Genomic DNA, 23,904 nt, shown 5'->3' with positions numbered 1-23,904 from the left:
GAAAGAAATTGCTGTGGTTGATATCGAAGAGGTTACTACCTATGTTCTCCTCTAGGATTCTGATAGATTCCTGTCTCTCACTGAAGTCTTTTATCCATTTTGAGTTTATCTTTGTGTACGGTGTAAGAGAATGGTCGAGTTTCATTCTTCTACATATAGCTGTCCAATTTTCCCAGCACCATTTATTGAAGAGACTGTCTTTTTTCCACTGTATATGTTTTCCTGCTTTGTCGAAGATTATTTGACCATAGAGTTGAGGGTCCATATCTGGGCTCTCTACTCTGTTCCACTGGTCTACGTGTCTGTTTTTATGCCAGTACCATGCTGTCTTGGTGATCAAAGCTTTGTAGTAAAGCTTGAAATCAGGTAATGTGATGCCCCCAGTTTTGTTTTTGTTTTTCAACATTTCCTTAGCAATCCGGGGTCTCTTCTGATTCCATACAAATTTTAGGATTATTTGCTCCAGCTCTTTGAAAAATACCGGTGGAATTTTGATCGGAATGGCATTAAAAGTATAGATTGCTCTAGGCAGTATGGACATTTTAACAATGTTTATTCTTCTGATCCAAGAGCATGGAATGATCTTCCATCTTTTAGTGTCTTCTTCATTTCTTTCATGAGTGTTCTGTAGTTCCACGAGTACAGATTCTTTACCTCTTTGGTTAGGTTTATTCCCAGGTATCTTATGGTTCTTGGTGCTATAGTAAATGGAATCGGTTCTCTAATTTCCCTTTCTGTATTTTCATTGTTAGTGTATAAGAAAGAAACTGATTTATGTAGACTGACTTTGTATCCTGCCACATTACGGAATTGCTGTATGAGTTCCAGTAGTTTGGGGGTGGAGTCTTTTGGGTTTTCCATATAAAGTATCATGTCATCTGTGAAGAGAGTTTGACTTCTCCATTGCCAATTTGGATACCTTTTATTTCTCTTTGTTGTCTGATTGCACTACTGGGTATTTACCCCAAAGATACAGATGTAGTGGAAAGAAGGGCCATCTGTACCCCAATGTTTATAGCAGCAATGGCCACGGTCGCCAAACTGTGGAAAGAACCAAGATGCCCTTCAACGGATGAATGGATAAGGAAGGTGTGGTCCATATACACTATGGAGTATTATGCCTCCATCAGGAAGGATGAATACCCAACTTTTGTATCAATGTGGACAGGACTAGAAGAGATTATGCTGAGTGAAATAAATCAAGCAGAGAGAGTCAATTATCATAAGGTTTCACTTATTTGTGGAGCATAACAAATAACACGGAGGACATGGGGAGATGGAGAGTAGGAGGGAGTTGAGAGAAATTGGAAGGCGAAGTGAACCATGAGAGACTATGGACTCTGAAAAACAATCTGAGGGTTTTGAAGGGGTGGGGGATGGGAGGTCAGGGGAGCCAGATGGTGAGATTATAGAGGGCACCTATTACATGGAGCACTGGGTGTGGTGCATAAACAATGAAATCTGTTACACTGAAAAGAAATTAAAAAAAAAGATGGTTTTGAGCTTTCTAATTATTTTTCTCCCCCTTAACACTGTGATAGTGGTAGATAGTTTTTAAAGTTCTGTTTGTGATAGTCTTTCTTTAGGGTTGGAGTGAAAAAGTGAAGACAAGATTCAGGTAATGTTTGGGAACTTTCCTCTGCAAAGGTTTTGGCAACTGTTCAAAAACAAAAACTAATCCATAGTAATGTTAGGAGTTCAGAGTATAAGTATGTTCAAATATCAAAGTTTGTATTGTTTGATAAGACCCAAGAGAAAAATGATCTTAAAGATGTTTGCTTTGTTAGTTGATCAACCCTGCTTAGAATGCCTTTTTCTCTGAATTAATTTTAGTAGGATGCAAATCAATGGGAATGGCTCTCTTTTATTATCACCTCTCCCCACCATTTTATTTAGGTGCTTTTAGGGTTGAGGGAATGTGAAAACCATCTCCAGTTTTGATGAACAATAAAGTCAGGAGTTTTACTGTTCAAGTTGGAAATCTTGATACAGACTGAGGCTGCTGCCATAGTCATTTTATCCAGTCTGATGGAACTATATGCTGAGACTCAGCCCTGTTATTTTAATTCTCTCCAGGATGAGAAAAATGGGGAATTTTTCTGTTTAACCATGGTTCAGGAGGACACATTAATATTATGATCCAAGTGGAAATACACACAGACCTGTGACAGTCTTCAGTGAAGGTGAGGGGTGTGGGATGGATATGGGGCTGCTATCTTTTTTTCCTTTTCTTTTCTTTTAGCTTCATACTCAATGAATATGTCTTTATTTTCAAATGCATGACATTAAAAAGTTTTGGGGTCAGCCGAATCAATTGGAACAAGGCTCTCAACTATTGACATTAATCTACAGAAATAATTTTGCAAGAGTCAGTGTAAGTATATTACTGTTATGTACTCTTTGCAAGGAGATCAAGGGGTAAAGTAGAAAATTGACCAGACATAAAGTCATGAAAGACAGAATTCTGGTTAGTTATGATGGGTTAGCTGTGTGATAGTGGTCAAATCACCTCGCCTCTTTGATGACTTAACCAATAGTGTGGCAGTCAAAAGTGATCAGGGTCGTGTATTGTTAAATCTTTAAATTTCTTTTGGTAGATATGGAGGGTAATAATTTCATATATTCCTCCTACTCCATATGTAATCTGGATGAACTACAAATTTAGGGTCAAGCACTTCTCAGTCTCTAGGTTTAATCTAATTTTCACAAACAAAACAGAGATCTGGGCAGTTCCTTACCGCCCTTGCTCCTCTAGGAGGGGCCCTGTCCTGTCTGGCATAGAGGCTTACATTGCTATCATGATGCTGGCTCACTGAATTTCTTTCCAGGCAGCAGGGATCTTTGTGAGGGAGTGATATCACTCCTAAATACTGACTCAATTAAGGGAGCAACACACACAGGATCCCACCATGACCCCTTCTTGGCACTCAGGTTTTTCACTTCAGATACAAGTGGCCATAGGAGCATGGACTAAAGATAATTCTATTATTTTCACTTTATAAACTCAACATTAACAAGGACAAGAATTGTAGTTGGTCCTGTGCCATAGGAAAAAATTCTTCTTTTATTCAGAAACCCTTCCACAAGACCTTTGAAATTTACTATTTTTTATCATAATGACAGTCTCGACAATATGTTTGAAAGTTTAGATAAAAAAGACAAACTTGGGGCACCTGGGTGGCTCAGTGGGTTAAGCCTCTGCCTTTGGCTCAGGTCATGATCCCAGGGTGCTGGGATCGAGCCCCACATTGGGCTTTCTGCTCAGCAGGGAGCCTGCTTCTCCCTCTCTGTCTGCCTGCCTCTCTGCCTACTTGTGATCTCTTTCTCACCCTCTCTCTCTCTCTCTCTCTGTCAAGTAAATAAATAAATAAATAAATAAAATCTTTAAAAAACAAAGGACAAACTTAACCAATGAATTATTGAACACTACATCAAAAACTATGTACTATACAGTGGCTAACTGAGCATAGTTTACAAAAAGACAAATTCCTAAGAAGAGTGTAAATTACTAAAAGTGACTGAAGAAGAAATAGAACATTTTAATGGACCTATGACTATAATCAGTAGCTGAAAATCCTTCTAAAAAGAAAACACCAGGCCTGGATTATTTTATGGGTAAAACTATTAAAACTGAAGAAATAGACAATTCTAACCTGATACAATCTCTTTCAGAGAATACTAAAAAAGAGGAGTACTTCTTATATTAGATTAGTATATAAGTTTATCTGTGTGTCATGGGAACCAAAATAATAGTGGCTTAAAAAATATAGAGTAACATTTCTCTCTCCCATGATAGTCTGCAGGTAGGTGGCCAGGATGGGCCTGGCAGATCTAATCTTAAATGTCTTACAATGCTACTATAGTGCTTCTAGTCTCCTTTTACCTTGTTGCTTGACTATCCCTAAGGCAGTACCTTTGAACACACTGTCCAAGAATTCACATTTACAATCTTATTCCAGCAAGTGAGAGAGAAGATGGATTCAAGAAGGGGGTGGGGGGCTCTTCTTAAAAAGCCACATCCCAGAAGTCACATGATCATACGAAGTTACAAGGGAAGCTACAAAATATAGTCTTTATTTTGGGAATCTGGGAGACCACCTAAGAGTAGAGGGTTCTATTACAACAGAAGAATGGGAGAACACAAACTTGTTCTTTCTGCCATATGCTCCAACTCCTCTCACATGGCAAATATTACCTTGATACCAGAATCTACAAGGACACTGGGAGAAAATATATACCAAAAACCCTTTAAAAATATACCAAACTGAATCAAGCAATGAATAAATATATATTATATATTTTGTCCAACTATTTATTCCAGGAATGGCAGATTGGCTCAATATGAGAAAAATCTATTGATATAATTCATCACCTAAGCAGATTAAAGAAGAAAATAATTTGATTATTTCAGATGATGCTAAATAATTTGATGAATTCAATAAAATTCAGGATAATTTCTTTTTAGTAAACAAGGAAAGGAGGGATAATTTTTTAATTAACATATAATGTATTATTTTCCCCAGGGGTACAGGTCTGTGAATCATCAGTCTTACATCATTAACAGCACTCACCATAGCACAGACCCTCCCCAATGTCTATCACCCAACCACCCTATCCACCCCCCAACCCTCAGTTTGTTTTGAGAAATTAAGAGTCTCTTATGGTTTGTCTCCCTTCCCAGTCCCATCTTGTTTCATTTTCCCTCCCTTCCCCTGACGACTACCCCCCTGCCTCTCAAATTCCTCCAGTCAGAGATCATATGATAATTGTCTTTCTCTGATTGACTTACTTAGCTTAGCATAATACCCTCTAGTTCCATCCATGACATTGCAAATGGCAGGAGTTCATTTTTTGATGGCTGCGTAGTATTCCATTGTATATGTATATCACATTTTCTTTATCCATTCATCTGTTGGTGGACATCTAGGTTCTTTCCATACCTTGACTATTTGTGGACATGGCTGCTATAAACATTCAGGTGCACGTCCCCCTTTGGATTACATTTGTATCTTTAGGGTAAATACCCAGTACTGTGACTGCTGCATCATAGGGTAGCTCTGTTTTCAACTTTTTGAGGAACCTCCATACTGTCTTCCAGAGTGGCTGAACCAGTTTGCATTCCCAACAGTGTGGGAGGGTTCCCTTTTCTCAGCATCCTTGCCAACATCTGTCCTTTCCTTACTGGTTAATTTTAGCTATCCTGACTGGTGTGGGGTGGTATCTCACTGTGGTTTTGATTTGTATTTCCCTGATGCCAAGGGATGTTGAGCACTTTTTCATGTGTCTGTTGGCCTTTTGGACATTTTATTTGCAGAAATGTCTATTTATGACCTTGCCCATTTCTTGATAGGATTATTTATTCTTTGGGCATTGAGTTTGATAAGTTCTTTATAGATTTTGGATACTAGCCCTTTATCTGATATGTCATTTGCAAATATCTTCTCCCATTCTGTCAGTTGTCTTTTGGTTTTGTTGATTGTTTCTTTTGCTGTGCAAAAGCTTTTGATCTTGATGAAGGTCCAATAGTTCATTGTTGCCCTTGCTTCCCTTGCCTTTAGCAATGTTTCTAGGAAGAAGTTGTTGTGGTGAGGTCGAAGAGGTTGCTGCCTGTGTTCTCTTCAAGGATTTTGATGGACTCCTGTCTCACCCTGAGGTCTTTCATCCATTTGAGTCTAATTTGTGTGTGGTGTAAGGGCATGGTCCAGTTTCATTCTTCTGCATGTGGCTGTCCAATTTTCCCAACACCATTTATTGAAAAGACTGTCTTTTTTCCTTTGGACATTATTTCCTGCTTCGTTGAAGATTAGTTGACCATAGAGTTGAGGGTCTATTTCTGGGTTCTCTATTCTGTTCCATTGATCTATGTGTCTGTTTTTGTGCCAGTAGAATACTCTCTTGATGATTACATCCTTGTAATAGAGCTTGAAGTCTGGAATTGAGGAAAAGTAATTTCTTAACCTGATAAAAGAGATCTATAAAAATGTATACCAAACATCACACTTAACATTTCAACATTACAACTGTGTTTTTACAGTTGAAGTTTTAACCCAGGCACTATAACACAATAAATGCTGCATACCCACTTAGGATAATAAACAAAAAGAAAGAATTTTTAAAGAATTTGGGTAAAAACCAATTGTAAGACTCTTGTACCATGGGGTGCCTGGGTAACTCAGTGGGTTAAAGCCTCTGTCTTCAGCTCCAGTCATGATCTCAGGGTCATGGGATTGAGCCCCGCATCAGGCTCCCTGCACAGCAGGGAGCCTGCTTCCTCCTCTCTCTCTCTGCCTGCCCCTCTGCCTACTTGTGATCTCTATATGTCAAATAAATAAAATAAAATCTTAAAAAAAAAAGACTGTTGTACCACCTCAGCCATATATGAAAAGCGATCAGAGTATGGAAAGGATAGGGGATTCATGGACAGCTTTTACTTAGATAAAGTTAAATTATGAGTCTCCCTCTCTCCCAGGAGTGTGGTGTAGTGGTGGCCTCATGTCAGGCTGAATGAATTGGGTTTCCATGAGGATTATTCAGAGAACTTTGTGTGTGGTCCTTGCTATTGGGGAATAGTTGTATCACAGTTGACCCCCATCTAGAGCACATGGAGGGGAGAGACAGTCTTGCTACTTATGCCGGTGGCAGGTCCAGGAGAATTCCTGTTAAATTGGGATGGGCCTGCTCTTATAGGATTTGTGATTGCTTTCAAAGACCCAGATGTGAACCATAGTCAGTGAGAGAGCTGCTGGCTTCAAGACATTCTGACTCCTATCTAAGAGAACCACCTACATGGGAAAGGGAATTCACAAGTGAGAACATGTCAACCCAATGGACTGACAGAAAACAAGGAGGGGGGGTTTGGGTGGGTTGTGGCTGGCCTGTGAAGGGGCATTTCCCACATACTAGGAACAATGCTGGAAGGAGATGTCTAGGGGCTTCCGCAGAGTTAATGGAGGACGAATAGAAAGAGTCAGCTTTATATACCTTCGAGGCACAGATAGCATGGAAGCCAGTATACATAGCACTAGTCATTTGCATGAGGTTCAGTTCTAAAGTCAGTATGCAAGGCAAAAAATAATTACATGTCAGTAGTGCCTCGCATTGCTTTCTATCTCCTTATCTCATTTCCTTGTTTTTCATCCTTGCTTTAACCCTCTCCAAAATTAACCCTTTCCAAAAAGTACTAACTCTCAATATTTGCCTCTGGTTCTATTTTTTAGAGAAACTGAAACAAACAAATATCTACTTATAAAAATTGTCTATATGATGTCCACAAACATGATTGGCACTCAGTAAATGCTAGTTCCTCTTCCTCATTTTACCTTCTTCTTTTCTGTCTCCAACTAAAACAAAAGAAAAGAAACAATTTTTTTTCTGTTTTCTACATTATCCTCATGTTAAAAACTACAGAATGACTTTTACAGTAGTTATAATCTCTTAAATTTTTTTTGATACAAGAGAGTAAGAGTAAACATCTTTACAAATAGATAATGCACAGATAGTTCTATATTTTTCTGGGGATAATTCTATGACCACAGTTAAATCTCTGAAATATATCAGAAAGTTGATTTTTATTGGAAATGCTTTCGGAGAAGGTACATGTTCTATTTCATCCAACCACTCTGTGTAAAAGCATTGAGTTTGGTAATACATCTGTCAGCCCAAGGTTGCCCGAGAACAGTTCCCTTCACAATAGACCATGGCACTCATTACTGTGAGTATTTTATGTCTTTTGCAGGAGAGAATTTGTTTATGCTCTTTTTTTTTTTTAACAGTTTTATAATTACAGTCTAAAGAAAATGCTTTTACATTTTTCCTCCTCTAAAATGCAATAAGCTTCCTAGCCATTTGGGATATTTAAATCTTCTTGATCTTTGATTTCATAATAATTTTCTCCTTCCCAATTCCTATGAATTAAATTACTTTTTTTAAAAACAGTTCTTATAAGCTCCCTTGAATAAGTCAATCTCATTATGAAAAGTTTTCATGTGAAAATTAGTAACCATATCCTTAGTAGTTAACTTAATCCCTATATTTTAAAAAATCCCTCTCCCATTTTTTAAATGGAAGTATCATTATTTGTTTTATTGCTAAGTTCCAATTTTGCTTTTCTTCACTTATTCAGCTATTATATATCTCTTAACATTTTATTTTTCTTTTCTTTTTAAAGATTTATTATATTTATTTGACAGCAAGAGACACAGCAAGAGGGAACACAAGCAGGAGTGGTGGGAGAGGGAGAAGCAGGCTTCCTGCTAAGCAGGAAGCCTGATTGCAGGGCTCGATCCCAGGACCCTGGGATATGACCTGAGTCAAAGGCAGCCACTTAATGACTGGGCCACCCAGGCACCCCTCTTAACATTTTTCTTAAAAAATCAGTTTTTATAAGATGAAACCAGAGAGGGAGACAAAGCATAAGAGACTCTTAATCCCAGGAAACAAACTGAGGATTGCTGGGGGATAGGATAGGAGGGATAGGGTGGCCTGGTTTTGGACACTGGGGAGAGTATGTGTTATGGTGAGTGCTGTGAATTGTGTAAGACTGGTGATTCACAGACCTGTACCCCTGAAACTAATAATATATTATATGCTAATTTAAAAAAGTTATAAAGTGGAAAAATAAGAAGAAAAGTAACATCTAATAAGAAAAACCAGTTTTTATTTTAATCAAGGTTAAACAGTCTTATTATTTAAGAAGTCAATTATTCTACAGTGCTTATGAGAAAGAGCAGACCTCTGAATGCTTCATCTTCCTGACTCAAAGTTCTTCTTCTAGAGGAAATTACTTTGAACTCTGTTTGCTCATTATTTTGGTACTATCCATAGCTCGAAAACACTTACTTATGCTACTGCTCCTTGAGTTTTCCATTTCAGGCATTACTCATTGACTCCCCTACATGGAAGATGGAAATTTAGTTCTTTTCCCTTCCTGATCTTTCAAACACTGAAGAGAGTTCTGTCACTTGTCTTACTGTATTAGGACTTAAACCTTTCTTTTGATAGCTTTTTCTGTAGCTTTGAAGTATGTAGTTGTTTAGTTTTGGGGGATCTTGTAGGTCTAAAAATATTCTATTCTACTCCCACAATTATTTTACAATACTTTCAGGTATATAATTTCATGCTGAAAATAATCATTCCTCAAAATTTTCTTCAACCTTTTTTTTTTAATTCTATTGACTTGTTTTCAAGTTCATTGGTTCTTTTTTTGCAGTACTCAACTTGCTGTTATCCTATAACATAAAACATTTTAGATTTTTTTAGTTGTAGAAATTCAATTCAAATCTTTTAAAAAATCTCCACATTTATTTTGAAATTATTCACTCATAAGCATTCATTTCTGTCAATTAAAAATGTTTATAAAGTTATTTAAAAATCTTTGGCTGAGAATTCCACCCTCTAGGTCAACTAATTATCTCAGTTTCCTGCCTATGTTGTGTTATCCTTCTTAGAATGTCTATTAGCTTATTTTGCATATTGAATATTATGGATGATAGTATAGAAACTTGATTGTCCTCTTCTGAAGAATGTTGGCTGATTACCCGGATCTATGGGGTCTTGGTTCTAAACTTTGTTGGGGTGGATTTATTTAGGTTTTGTCCTTTGTCTAAAGGTTCAGTCCTTAGTTCTGAGATATGGCCTTTAATTCTGAAGTTGTAGATTCTTTGACCTTTTCATTGGAATCTAGGATCTGATCTTGATTGCTGTATGCATGCTACGAGGCAGCTACTGAAATCTCTACTCATTTCTTATCTTTGCACATTAGGTGCTTTCTGCTGAGTTCCTAAGGGCCCTGATCTTTGCATGTTCATTCAGGAGTCAGTAACAACTAGAGGGCATTGGAGCTTTCCCTTCTGTAGGCTTTTATGATTCTTCCCTTTGTAATTCTCCTTTCTAGGATTCCCCTTCCAATTTCCCACCACTCTGCTAGCCCCAAACATTGACCTCTTACTCCCTGGGGACTTCCCTTTCTGTTTGGACTCCATTCCTGTGCACCTGGGAAGTACTGTTAGTGGCAACTAGCACTGTAAATGGAAAAATCTGTTAAATGTAGATATGATTAATGTGCTTCCCTTGTGCTTTTCATTGCTTTCTAGTGGCTTTAGAAAGCTACTTCATATTTTGTCCAAAACAATTATGTTTTAATATTTGTTATTGGCAGAAATGTACATCAGATATAAGCTACATTATCATAACCTAAAGTTAATGAAGGTTTTGGAATAATTAAATGAGATAGATTCACAGAACAGGAACAACACTAACATTGGATTTTAAATATTACTGCTGTTAAAAGATCCTTGGCCATCTATGATGGATATTTTTCACTTTTATTGGGTCTCTCCCATTTTCTCTCTGCAAATCTTTTTCTTCTAGTTTCAGGAACTCTAACCTCTGTCTCCCAGTCTTTCATGTGTGAATTAAAAATTCACCCTACTTTATATTTAGCTATTGGCTCTATAAGCCAGGACACAGAACTTGGCCTCTTTACTGATTTCCAGATGAACTCCAACTATGGAAATCTTTTGTGATTTTTTGGTGAATACTCTTTACTGAAAATCTTTTGGGTTATGGAGAGCTGTCATGTTTTCTATGTGCAGGGTTTCCATTTAAATATCCTCATGTAAAGTTTTCATCTTTCAAAATGCCTCCTCCCTGTTGTTAGCAGGCATTCTCCCTTCCTCTAACCACTCCCCATCTTCAGGGACCCTGCCCCTCCCTCTCATATATTTTTTTTCTTTTCTGCCTTTATTTTACAGGGCATTTCAGTAAATTCTCTTTGAATGGATGAGGATTCCTCTGGCATCTTACCCTCACTTCTCAGTGACTCACCAAAATATTTCTTCTGAACACATAGGTGTATATCTTATGAGATATGGTGAGCTCATATTTCTCTGTCTTGTCACACAGTAGCATTTTTTCCCTATCTTTCAATCTTTGCTTTTCCAGATTATCCTGGGCCTTGTTTGTATTGTATTGTGGTGAAGTGTAGTATATATTAGTTATTTTTGTGTGTAAATATGGCCCATAACTTTTTCTAAATAGAAACATGAGAGACTATGGACTCTGAAAAATAATCTGAGGGGTTTGAAGTGGTGGGGAGGTGGGAGGTCGGGGTACCAGGTGGTGGGTATTATAGAGGGCACGGATTGCATGGAGCCCTGGGTGTGGTGAAAAAATAATGATACTGTTATGCTAAAAATAAATAAATTTAAAAAAAAAAGCTAAAAAAAAAAAGAAAAGCCATTTCCACTCTTTTTAAGAGGTTTGCAAATATATTTTTGGTACTCTGGTGTTTTTTTAATTTTTAATTTTTAATAAACATATATATTTTTATCCCCAGGGGTACAAGTCTGTGAATCACCAGGTTTACACACTTCACAGCACTCACCATAGCACATACCCTCCCCAATGTCCATAACCTCACCCCTCTCTCCCAACCCCCATCCCCCCAGCAACCCTCACTTTGTTTAGTGAGATTAAGAGTCACTTATGGTTTGTCTCCCTCTCAATCCCATCTTGTTTCATTTATTCTTCTCCTACCCCCTTAACCACCCATGTTGCATCTCCACTTCCTCATATCAGGGAGATCATATGATAGTTGTCTTTCTCCACTTGACTTACTTCGCTAAGCATGATACCCTCTAGTTCCATCCATGTCATCGCAAATGGCAAGATTTCATTTCTTTCGATGGCTGCATAGTATTCCATTGTGTATATATACCACATCTTCTTTATCTATTTATCTGTGGATGGACATCTAGGTTCTTTCCATAGTTTGGCTATTGTAGACATTGCTTCTATAAACATTCAGGTGCACGTGCCCCTTTGGATCACTACGTTTGTATCTTTAGAGTAAATACCCAGTAGTGCAATTGCTGGGTCATAGAACAAATATTGTGAAAATGTCTATGCTACTTAAAGCAATCTATACATTTAATGCAATTCCTATCAAAATACCATCCATTTTTTTTCAAAGAAATGGAACAAATAATCCTAAAATTTATATGGAACCAGAAAAGACCTCGAATAGCCAAAGGAATATTGAAAGAGAAAGCCAAAGTTGGTGGCATCACAATTCCACCAAGCTCTATTACAAAGCTGTCATCATCAAGACAGCATGGTACTGGCACTAAAACAGACACACAGATCAATGGAACAGAATAGAGAGCTCAGAAGTAGACCTTCAACTCTATGGTCAACTAATCTTCGACAAAGCAGAAAAGAATGTCCAATGGAAAAAAGACAGCATCCTCAATAAATGGTGTTGGGAAAATTGGACAGCCACATGCAGAAAAATGAAATTGGACCATTTCCTTACACCACACATGAAAATAGACTCAAAATGGAGGAAGGACCTCAGTGTGAGAAAGGAATCCATCAAAATCCTTGAGGAGAACACAGATAGCAACCTCTTCTACCTCAGCCACAGCATCATCTTCCTAGGAACATCGCCAAAGGCAAGGGAAGCAAGGGCAAAAATGAACTATTGGGATTTTATCAAGATCAAAAGCTTTTGCACAGCAAAGTTAACAGTTAACAAAACCAAAAGACAACTGACAGAATGGGAAAAGATATTTGCAAATGACATATCAGATAAAGGGCTAGTGTCCAAAATCTATAAAGAACTTAGCAAACTCAACACCCAAAAGAACAAATAATCCAATCAAGAAATGGGCAGAGGACATGAACAGACATTTCTACAAAGAAGACATCCAGATGGCCAACAGACACATGAAAAAGTGCTCCATATCACTCAGCATCAGGGAAATATAAATCAAACCACAATGATATATCACCTCACATCAGTCAGAATGGCTAAAATTGACAAGTCAAGAAATGACAGATGCTGGCAAGGATGTGGAGAAAGGGGAACCCTCCTACATTGGTAGGAATGCAAGCTGGTGCAACCACTCTGGAAAACAGCATGGAGGTTCCTCAAAATGTTGAAAATAGAACTACCCTATTACCCAGCAATTGGACTACTGGGTATTTACCCTAAAGATACAAACGTAGTGATCCGAAGGGGCACGTGCACCTGAATGTTTATAGAAGCAATGTCTACAATAGCCAAACTATGGAAAGAACCTAGATGTCCATCCACAGATAAATAGATAAAGAAGATGTGGTATATATACACAATGGAATACTATGCAGCCATCGAAAGAAATGAAATCTTGCCATTTGCGATGACATGGATGGAACTAGAGGGTATCATGCTTAGCGAAGTAAGTCAAGTGGAGAAAGACAACTATCATATGATCTCCCTGATATGAGGAAGTGGAGATGCAACATGGGTGGTTAAGGGGGTAGGAGAAGAATAAATGAAACAAGATGGGATTGAGAGGGAGACAAACCATAAGTGACTCTTAATCTCACTAAACAAAGTGAGGGTTGCTGGGGGGATGGGGGTTGGGAGAGAGGGGTGAGGTTATGGACATTGGGGAGGGTATGTGCTATGGTGAGTGCTGTGAAGTGTGTAAACCTGGTGATTCACAGACTTGTACCCCTGGGGATAAAAATATATTATATGTTTATAAAAAATTAAAAAATTTAATAAAAAAAGACAACTTACAGAATGGGAGAAGATATTTGCAAACGATATATCAGATAAAGTGCTAATGTCCAAAATCTATAAAGAACTTAGGTACTTTGGTGTTTTTGAATCAGTGAATTGATTTTGGTGAATGATCACAGAACCACTGATAACTCTATGGTCCCTTTTAGCTCTGGGTCACATTATTCTGTGACTCACTAATGTGAAATAGAAGTACACAGGCCTTAAAAAAAAAAAGTAGGCCTTATTTCTATTCTTGGCTATGTAGCTGTTAAATTCTAGGTCACAATATCATGTGCTCTCTAATGACTTATTGTTCATACCAGGGAATAATTATACTGTCTTCTTCTTCTTCTTCTTCTTCTTTTTTTTTTTTTTTTTTGGTCATTTCAGTCTCTTGTTACCTCAGTGGTTGGTGATTGTTCCATCTTTATGTGTAACAGTAAGGCAGACTACATGCAGAATGGGAGCACAGAGCTCATACATTTTTGGGGAATATTTGCCTTGGCTACCAATGACTAGGAATCAGGGGGCCTGGGGAGGGGGCTGGTGCAGGCAACAATCAGGTTGCCATGAGACCAAGGGTTGCTCATCCTGAGACTTAGCTTAATTGTCACTGTGGTTTTCTCAGGGTTGGTTAAGGTATTTCTCAAGCACCATAAACTTAAAATGTTTTGTCTACTTTGGTAGAAAACAAACACAATGTTGCTTAGTTTTCTTCTTTTGTTTTAGGCAGAAAGCAGCTCATTTAGGGAGCTAAAATGTCCATTTAACAACTAGATGCAATAAAGAGCAGTGTAAGGATGCAGAACCAATTTTGTTATTTCTAAATCTGGATGGTCATCGGGACAATATGAAAGAACCTCTTTAAATTGTGAATAATGAAGATGAAGGGCACTTAGGCATCGGTCATCTAATAGATAAGATTTTTGGTTTGTTGGTCATCCAAGAGCTAAGCTAACAACTGTTGTGTACTTACCATGTGCCAGTGCATAATGTGTTTTAGTTCTCAGTTTATTCTCACAATAACCAATGAACTAAGTAGCTTTATTATCCTTAATTTACTGATGAGAGCTAGGCTGAGGAATTACATATAGATAGGCTGAGGATTTGTTCAAAGTCACATATTTCCTAAATGGTGGCACTAGTATTCAAGCGCAGGTGGCCCTATTGTGGGACCTATATAGTAGAGTAGAATGGATACATCAGTTTAATTAGTCATGTTTTGAAAAATGGATGTGGCCAGTTGATTTCTAGATGCCTGCTTCCAACCAAAGGTAGTATCATGTAGAATCTTGTGGGTCTGTTTCTCAGGGCTGCTTTTCCCAAGTCTAAAAGTCTTCACTGTTTTGTATTGCTCACGAAGTTTATCCAAACTGGTCCCTTCTTCCATGCTTTTTGGAGTGATCATCTTATATTCAGAGCTACTTTATTAACTGTCGTGTTTCTTTTCTCTCCTCTGTATAAAGCATTTGAGAAATTAGAAGAGAAAGGAAGAATGAATTAGGCAGTAGAAGGGGTTGCCTCCTTTTTTTTGGTTACCCTAGGAAAAATCCTGGATAAGAATGTAGGGTAGGCAGAGAGCCACTGCAAACAGGACTCGATACTTAGAATGACCTGTGATTTCCCAGTGGAAGGAAGTATTTTAATTGGGAAGCCAATTCAATGCAAATGGCCTGCAGCACTTAACTGTGCCTGCAAGGTTTTGATAGAAACTTGGGTTGTAGTTAATGCTTTGCTGTATGTGCAAAGAATTAGCTTTATTCATTATTTATTTTAATGGCTTAGATTGCTAGAGATTTTTTTTTTCTATTGTCTTCTTTTGTTTTCAACCAGATTTTGGTTTAGCTTCATTATAAAAGCCAAGGAAATGTGCTATTATGTAGTTTTTAATTCAGATTTAATATGTCCATATTATTTGGCCTATTATGTCTTTGTTTGTAGACTTCAGGTCAGGCTTCTTAGATGATGAAACATTTTTCATCTAGGAAACATGCTAATGAATACAGGAAATAATTAGAAATGTCCATCTTTATTGTCAGAATAGAAATCAACAGTAATTAATGCTTTTATCATGAGGTTAATGCAGTATTAATTATAATTGCATCAGGAATACAGGTGTTCCCAAAAGCAAATGACCACTTTGATTCTATGTAGTTTGCTGTTAAAAGGGAACAGTGGTGGCTATGCAGATTGAGCAGAATAAGCAGAGAGGTTAGGTAGACTCAGTCCCTGCCAGACTGCCTTGGCTTGAAATCCAGCTCTGGTATGCATTAACTGTGGAATCCTGAGCAAGGCATTGAACCTTGATGCTCTCAGTTTCTTTCTTTATAAAATGAAGGTAATAAAAGTAATACCTCATAGATTGTTGGAATACTTAATACTAAGATAATTTAACATTGTTCTTAAAAGAGTGCTCAGCATATTGTATGCACACAATAGCTTTTAGACAGATAGTAGTAATATAGAAGCTGGGTAGAACTAGATTCTTATATGTGTTACCGTACCTCATCATGGATTATCCTCATCAAATAATCAATTAGCAAGTAACTTTTAATTCCTATAATTCCTATTAATTTCTTCTTTAGGCCACTGCTAAAGCCAATTGCATAAAGTGAGTAAAAAATATCCTAAAAGGAATCATAATTTTATTGATCCTTAATCCTGACTAAGCAGATTTGAGATACCCGGGTAGCTTTTAAACTTGTTCTCAGAGGATCTGATTTAATTGGCCTGGGAATGATTTTCAGTTATGTCCAGGGTTGGGAATCAGTGATAGGATACATCACAAAGACAAAGCTATATAACTCTCCAGTATCTGTTCATAGGTAAAAAGAGCTGAGGGCTTTATCTTAAGGGCTTCTCTTAAGCTATCCTTTAGGGCAGTTTTTACTGAGGTACGGGTAACATATTAGTACATGGCAAAGATTTTCTTTAGTTTTCATAATTCTATTTTGTTGTGTATGAAATAAATACCAGCAGATTTTCAGACATATGATTTAATGGATATTATTTCTTAGAAATTGACTTAAAGTGAGTGAGTTTAAAAAATGTATTAAGTGACTGATGACATAGATGGTTGTATGGTGCTGGATAGTGTCCCCCCAAATTCGTGTCCTTCTCAGAATCTCAGAATATTTGGTAATAGGGTTGTTGCATATGTAATTAGTTAAGATGAGGTCTTACTAGAGTAGGGTGAGCATTTAATCCATTGAGGACTTATTCCAGTATATCCTTAAAAGTAGAGAAGAAGAGGAAGAAAACTGATAGATACATAGGAAGGATGCTATGGGATAATGGAGGAAGAGACTGGAATGATGCCTCTACAAGCCACGGAATGCTACCGATTGAGGCAGCTACCAAAAGCTAGGAAGAGTCAAGGAAGGCTCCTCCACAAGAGCCTTCAGAAGGACCATGCCCTGCCAACAGCTTTCTGACTTCTAGCCCCCAGAACTACAAGAGAATCAATTTCTGTTGTTTTAATCCACCCAGTTGTAGTACTTTGTTAGTGGAGCTTGAGGAAACTAATACAAGGACAAGGCAAAATAAATGAATTGGGAATGTGAATGACTGGAATTGGGGAAATACCACCTTAGGATAAACTTGTTTTCCACATGGCTTAAGAGTATTGCTGCCATCTGCTTCTGAGGATTTCTGGTAACCTTTCTTGCCATTTTCCCTTTTGCAGGTTATACTTTAGTTCTACTGAGCTGCTCTCAGTCCCTTCTTTCCTTCCTTCCTTCCTTCTTTCCTTCCTCCCTTCCAGATTTTATTTTATTTTTTTGAGAGAGAGACAGACAGAGATAACAACAAAAGTCATGACTGGGGAGGAGAGGGAGAAGCAGGCTGCCCGTTGAGCAGAGAGCTTAATGCAGGGCTTGATCCCAGGACTCTGAGATCATGACCTGAGCTGAAGGCAGACGCTTAACTGACTGAGCCACCCAGGCACCACAGCTGCTCTCAATTTCTGAGTTTCTTTTACATAAAGGAGATGATAGGTGACATTCTGACATTCACTCTTCCTTTATTACTGACCAGCTCTTGTCATCTAACTCCTCCTTATCCTGCAGATCTCAATTATATATCATTTTTTCCCCCAGAAAGTCTTCCCAAAACCTAGACTAGGTGAATTCTTCTGTTTTATTTGTCTATAGCTCTCTCTAGTTCTCCTTTCATTATATTCATTGCCCTTTATTGTTGACAATTGTTGAATTGCCTATTTCCTTTGCTAGACACATCTCGTATTTGTTTTGGCCACCATCATTTCTCCAATACCTAATAGAGTGTCTGAATGGAGACACTCAAAACTTAATATCCCATGTAATTCCTGGAAAAAGGTGTATTTCCAATTGCCTCCACAGTGTATTATTTATCGATACAAATCTGACATTGAAGTATTATTGCCATACTCTTTCTATTTGTTATCTCTGGAGGTAGACTCGGGGAAATGAAAAGAGGACTAGACTGAGTCAGACAATATGATGTCTCTTCTTGGTTTTGCCACTAATTAGCTGTGTGATATTAAGAAAACTATCACAATCTCTGATTCTCAGTTTGTTAACTGAAGGAGATGGACTGGTAGTCATTAAAATCCTTTCCACCTGGTGCTGGGTAAAAAGGAGGGCACGTATTGTGTGGAGCACTGAGTGTGGTGCATAAACAATGAATTTTGGAACACTGAAAAAAGATTAAATTAAATTAAAAAAAAATCCCTTCCAGACCTGATACAATGTTTCAAGATGGGGCCTTATACTATCTGCTTAGAATTCTAACAACTGTTTTAGCCAGAAGAGCATCATTGTAAAAATGGAAAATTGGTGCTTAGTAGCCATTCCAACCTCCTTCTGATGTGTCTCCTGACCTGCAGAGACTGGAAAGCCAAAAGCTATGTTACAGAGATTCTCTTGGACTTTCTGGTTTGGAGGCAGAGGCTTCCTGACTCTAGAAGAGGGAACAGCTCTTTAGTAGACCTGTTCTATGGTGTGGCTCTGAGAGGTGAATACTCAATCTAAAATCTCTTTCTCCAGCATTCCCAGAGATATAGAAGCTGTTTATTGCTCAGGTCTGAATCCCTTTCTACTTAAACTGGCTTAAGCAGATTTTGTTTTATGCAATGGAATCCTGAAATAAGGGTGGAAATTTATGGATCTCAACTCAGAACAAAATAATTTTAATAAGCTTTGTAATTTAATAAGATTCTTTTCCATTTCACTTCAGTTTTACCATTAAGGATGGAGACTTTACCTGTAAATGTTCACAGTAGAGTCATGATGAAATAATTCCCAATATCTTGCTCCCTGAGAATGTTTTGCTTTATTACCATGGCATGTATACTCTCAGACAAAGTGATCTCATTCTCTATTTTCTGTTTATATGACAGTTCACTTGACAGATTCAAACATGAATAAATCAAGGTCTGTTACCTGTGCTGAGAAAGATCTTGGAGAAGTCTAGCCTTACAAATTATAAGTAAGCAAAAAGGTCATTTTTAATCTTCTTCCTGAGCTGAGGAAGTCCAGGCTATCTACTCCACTCTAAAGCATTATGATCTATAGCACACACTATGACGGTGTATTTACTGGCCTGAAAAATTGACTAGTTCAGCTTGAGGGTTTGACATACAGGTTAAAGGTCCAAATCTTGCATTTGGGTCAACCTGGGGTGTTCTCCCTCGGGTAAATCAGGAAATTATTTGTTAAGAAGTTTAGAGTATCAAGAGAGAAGCCCTTTGAAAATGCTTTTCAAAGGGAACAGCAGAGAAAAACTTGACAGTATATTTCTGGTTAGAAATTAGGTTTTATAGATGTCCTCTTGACCCACCTAATGTCTCCCATGGCTATGTTTTTGTTTTTTTTTCAGGACATCTGTCTGGCCGGGGAGAATAAAAATTCCAGCAAACTAACTATTGGTTGTTCAATCAATATGAATATGAGATCAAACCATTGGACTTTGAAAATATTGTATTTATTAAACCTGGGTGTTTACTGACAAAGACAGGTGAAAAGGATGGGGAACAACTTTGTTCAAAGTATTTAGCTACTTTCGTACACACTTACATATTGTATGAAAGTATATGGAGAGATAATGATGTTCTACATCATCAGTCATCAGGGAAATACAAAACCACAGTGAGACATCAAATTACATCTGTTGGAAGGGCTATTATCAAAAAGACTAGGAATAGCAAGTGTTGTGACGATATGGAGAAAAAGGAATCATTGTGCCCTGCCAGTGGGAATGTAAATGGTGTACCCACTATGGAAATAGTATGGAGGTTCCTCAGAAAACTAAAAGTAGAACTACCATATAATCCAGAAATTCTGCTTCTGAGTATTTATCTGAAGAAAATGAAAATATTAATTCAAGAGGAGACATGCACCCCCATGTTCATGGCGATATTCTTTATAATAACCAAGATGTGGAAACAACCTAAGTGTTTATTGATGGATGAATAGATAAAGAAATTGTGAGATTTGTCACACACACACACACACACACACACAGACACACACACACACACAGGACTATTGCTCAGCCATAAAAAAATGAAATCTTGCCACTTGTGTGCATGTATAAAACTAAGCTTGTAGATTAGCATTTACTAGAGGTGGAGGGTGGCACGGGGATGGGAGAAATGAGTGAATTGTTTTTGTTTGTGTTTTTAGTTTAAATAAATTGAAAAAAAAAGGAAATTTCCATGGTGTCATGAAGAGACAAGCTATAACATCTTTGTTTGTTTTGTGCCATTTGACAAATACTTGGATTATCCAAGGTTCAGCTATTGTATTATGTGCTACTATAATACTGTGTTTTGGCCAGTAACCCGGATAGTATGATTTTTTTTTTCTTACTTTATTGATGAGGATGATGAGCTAAAGAGATACTAACAGAAGTTGCTAAGGTCACATAACTGAAAAGCAGGTCTGACTCTGACCCTGGGCTCCTTCTGCCACTGCCTGTGATTTTCACACCATATTCCATAGATGCATCAGGCTAACTTGAAAGATTGTAGTAGGTTGTATGCCAATGGGGAAATTAAGAGAGGAGTTGAAGTAAGGGTTGAGCCGATGAGTTCCCACCACTTTTATTCATTTTAGGTACTAGGATTCTGCAAAGATTTCATTTAAAAAGAGATTTCAAATATAAAAATGTCTGGATAGAAAGTGTTTTCTTGATATTTCTGTTCAGTCACCTTGCTTTTTCTCTTCTCTTGCCTTAAACTTTTCTAAATTATCCTCTTTTTTTGTGGGGAAAGGAAAAAAGAGGTAAAGCAGAGGATGCCTCTGTGGTATGTGAATGGCCTTTAGCATGTGAGTGTAGGTTCAGTTCAGTTCAATAAACATTCTTTGCTTACCTAGTCTTCAATATTCTTCTATTCAGTGAATACTGGGGAGTCTGTGCTAGAGACAGAAACACAAAGAACACAAGGTGTCTGTCTTCACCATTGTATGTGTGACTGTGGTGTGGGAGTGTGGAAGGGAACTTCAAGCCCAAGAGAACTTTGGTTGGCCACACTAGCTCCATGATGATATGGATTAGGTAAAGTTTGGCTTTTGTTGACTGTGCCTTCCTGTGTCAACATCCTCACCTCTCACATAGGTGAGACAAGGGCATCCTCTAAGAACAGATCTGAAGAGAAAATAAGAAAAGCAAGGAGGACTGTTGGTGCCTTTCTGCTCTCACCTGAGTTTTGCCAAGAGAACAGAGTTGAAGCTATAATTTGGATGCAAGATACCAATCCTACATGTTTTCTAGGCTGACAACATACCATAGACTGGATGGTCTCACAGTTCCAGAGGCTAGAAGTCCAAGATCAAGGTGTTGGCAGGGTTGGTTTCTTTTCTTTATTTTTTTAACTTTTTAATTTTTTAATTAACATATAATGTATTATTAGCCCCAGGGGTACAGGTCTGTGAATCACCAGGTTTACACACTTCACAGTACTCACCATAGCACATACCCTCCCCAATGTCCATAAGCACACCACCTTCTCCCTAACCCCCTTCCCCTGGTAACCCTCAGTTTGTTTTGTGAGATTAAGAGTTTCTTATGGGGGGCACCTGGGTGGCTCAGTGGGTTAAGCTGCTGCCTTTGGCTCAGGTCATGATCTCAGGGTCCTGGGATCGAGTCCCACATCGGGCTCTCTGCTGAGCAGGGAGCCTGCTTCCTTCTCTCACTCTCTATCTGCCTGCCTCTCTGCCTACTTGTGATCTCTGTCTGTCAAATAAATAAAATCTTAAAAAAAAAAAAAAAGAGTTTCTTATGGTTTGTTTCCCTCCCAATCCCATCTTGTTTCATTTATTCTTTTCCTACCCCCAAGTCCCCCATGTTGCATCTCCCCTTCCTCATATCAGGGAGATCATATGATAGTTGTCTTTCTCTGATTGATTTTATTCTCTCAGCATAATATCCTATAGTTCAATCCACATAATCACAAATGGAAAGATTTCATTTCTTTTGATGGCTTCATAGTATTCCATTATATATATACATATATACCACTTTTTCTTTATCCATTCATCTGTTGATGGAAATCTAGGTTCTTTCCATACCTTGACTATTTGTGGACATGGCTGCTATAAACATTCAGGTGCATGTCCCCCTTTGGATTACATTTGTATCTTTAGGTAAATACCCAGTACTGTGGCTGCTGCATCATAGGGTAGCTCTATTTTCAACTTTTTGAGGAACCTCCATACTATCTTCTAGAGTGGCTGCACCAGCTTGCATTCCCATCAACAGTGTAAGAGGGAGGGTTCCCTTTTCTCCACATCCTCACCAATGTCTATCCTTTCCTGATTTGTTAATTTTAGCCATTCTGACTGGTGAAAGGTAGATACCACTAATCAAAACTGTGGTTTTGATTTGTATTTCCCTGATGCCAAGGGATGTTGAGCACTTTTTCATGTGTCTGTTGGCCATTTGGATGTCTTCTTTGCAAGAATGTCTGTTCAGGTCTTCTACCCATTTCCTGATTGGATTATTTGTTCTTTGGGTATTGAGCTTGATATGCTTTTTCAAGATTTTGGATACTAGCCCTTTATCTGATATGCCATTTGCAAATATCTTCTCCCATTCTGTCAGTTGTTTTTTTGTTTTGTTGACTGTTTTCTTTGCTGTGCAAAAGCTTTTGATCTTGAAGAAGTCCTAATAGTTCATTTGCCCTTGCTTCCCTTGCCTTTGGCAATGTTTCAAGGAAGAAGTTGTTGCAGCTGAGGTCGAAGAGGTTACTGCCCGTGTTTTCCTCAAGGATTTTGATGGGTTCCTTTCTCACATTGAGGTCTTTCATCCATTTTGAATCTATGTTTGTGTGTGGTGTAAGGAAATGGTCCAGTTTCATTCTTCTGCATGTGGCTGTCCAATTTTCCCAACACTTGTTGAAGAGACTCTTTTCCTTTGGACATTCTTTCCTGCTTTGTTGAAGATTAGTTGACCATAGAGCTGAGGGTCTATTTCTGGGCTCTCTATTCTGTTCCATTGATCTATGTGTCTGTTTTTGTGCCAGTACCATACTGTCTTGATGATGACAGCTTTGTAACAGAGATCTGTTAAGTCTGGAATTGTGATGCTGTCAACTTTGGCTTTCTTTTTCAACATTCCTCTGGCTATTTGGGGTCTTCTCTGGTTCCACACAAATTTTGGGATAATTTGATCCATTTCTTTGAAAAAAAATGATGGTATTTTGATAGGGCTTGCAGTAAATGTGTAGATTGCTTTAGGTAACATCGACATTTTCACAATATTTGTTCTTTTGATCCATGAGCATGGAATGTTTTTCCATTTCTCTGTGTCTTCCTCAATTTTTTTTCATGAGTACTTTATAGTTCTCTGAGTACAGACTCTTTGCTTCTTTGGTTAGGTTTATTCCTAGGTATCTTATGGTTTTGGGTACAATTGTAAATGGGATCAACTCCTTAATTTCTCTTTCTTCTGTCTTGTTGGTGTATAGAAATGCAACTGATTTGTCTGATTGCTGAGGATAAGCTTAAGTTTTTACCCATTGAGAATGATATTCACTGTGGGTTTTTCATAGATGGCTTTGATGATATTGAGTTATGTACCCTCCATCCCTTCACTCTGACGAATTTGATCAAGAAAGGATGCTGTACTTTGTCAAATGCTTTTTCAGCATCTATTGAGAGTATCACATGGTTCTTGTTCTTTCATTTATTAATATATTGTATCACATTGATTGGTTTGTGGATATTCAACCAAACTTGAAGCCCAGGAATAAATCTCACTTGGTCATGGTGATTAAGCCTTTTAATGTACTGTTGGAGTCTATCAGTTAGTATTTAGGAGAGAATTTTGACATCTGTGTTCATCAAGGATATTGGTCTGTAATTCTCCTTTTT

The 23,904-nt window shown here is 37.9% G+C and overlaps 1 long non-coding RNA gene across 1 annotated transcript in view; it reads left to right on the top strand.

Annotated features, from left to right (window-relative positions):
• Positions 1-18,467: 18,467 nt before the first annotated feature.
• Positions 18,468-23,904, top strand: part of LOC116588265 — a 166,327-nt gene continuing 160,890 nt past the window's right edge. Inside the window, exons 1-2 of the long non-coding RNA XR_004284865.1 lie at positions 18,468-18,544; positions 18,930-19,018. This is a non-coding gene — a long non-coding RNA (uncharacterized LOC116588265). The remainder of the gene's footprint in view (positions 18,545-18,929; positions 19,019-23,904) is intronic.

This window comes from Mustela erminea, chromosome 4 (assembly GCF_009829155.1).
Source record: "Mustela erminea isolate mMusErm1 chromosome 4, mMusErm1.Pri, whole genome shotgun sequence".
Classification (NCBI taxonomy): domain Eukaryota; kingdom Metazoa; phylum Chordata; class Mammalia; order Carnivora; family Mustelidae; genus Mustela; species Mustela erminea.
The sequence above is the reverse complement of the archived record's forward strand: the minus strand, read 5'-3'. Positions and strand labels throughout refer to the sequence as shown.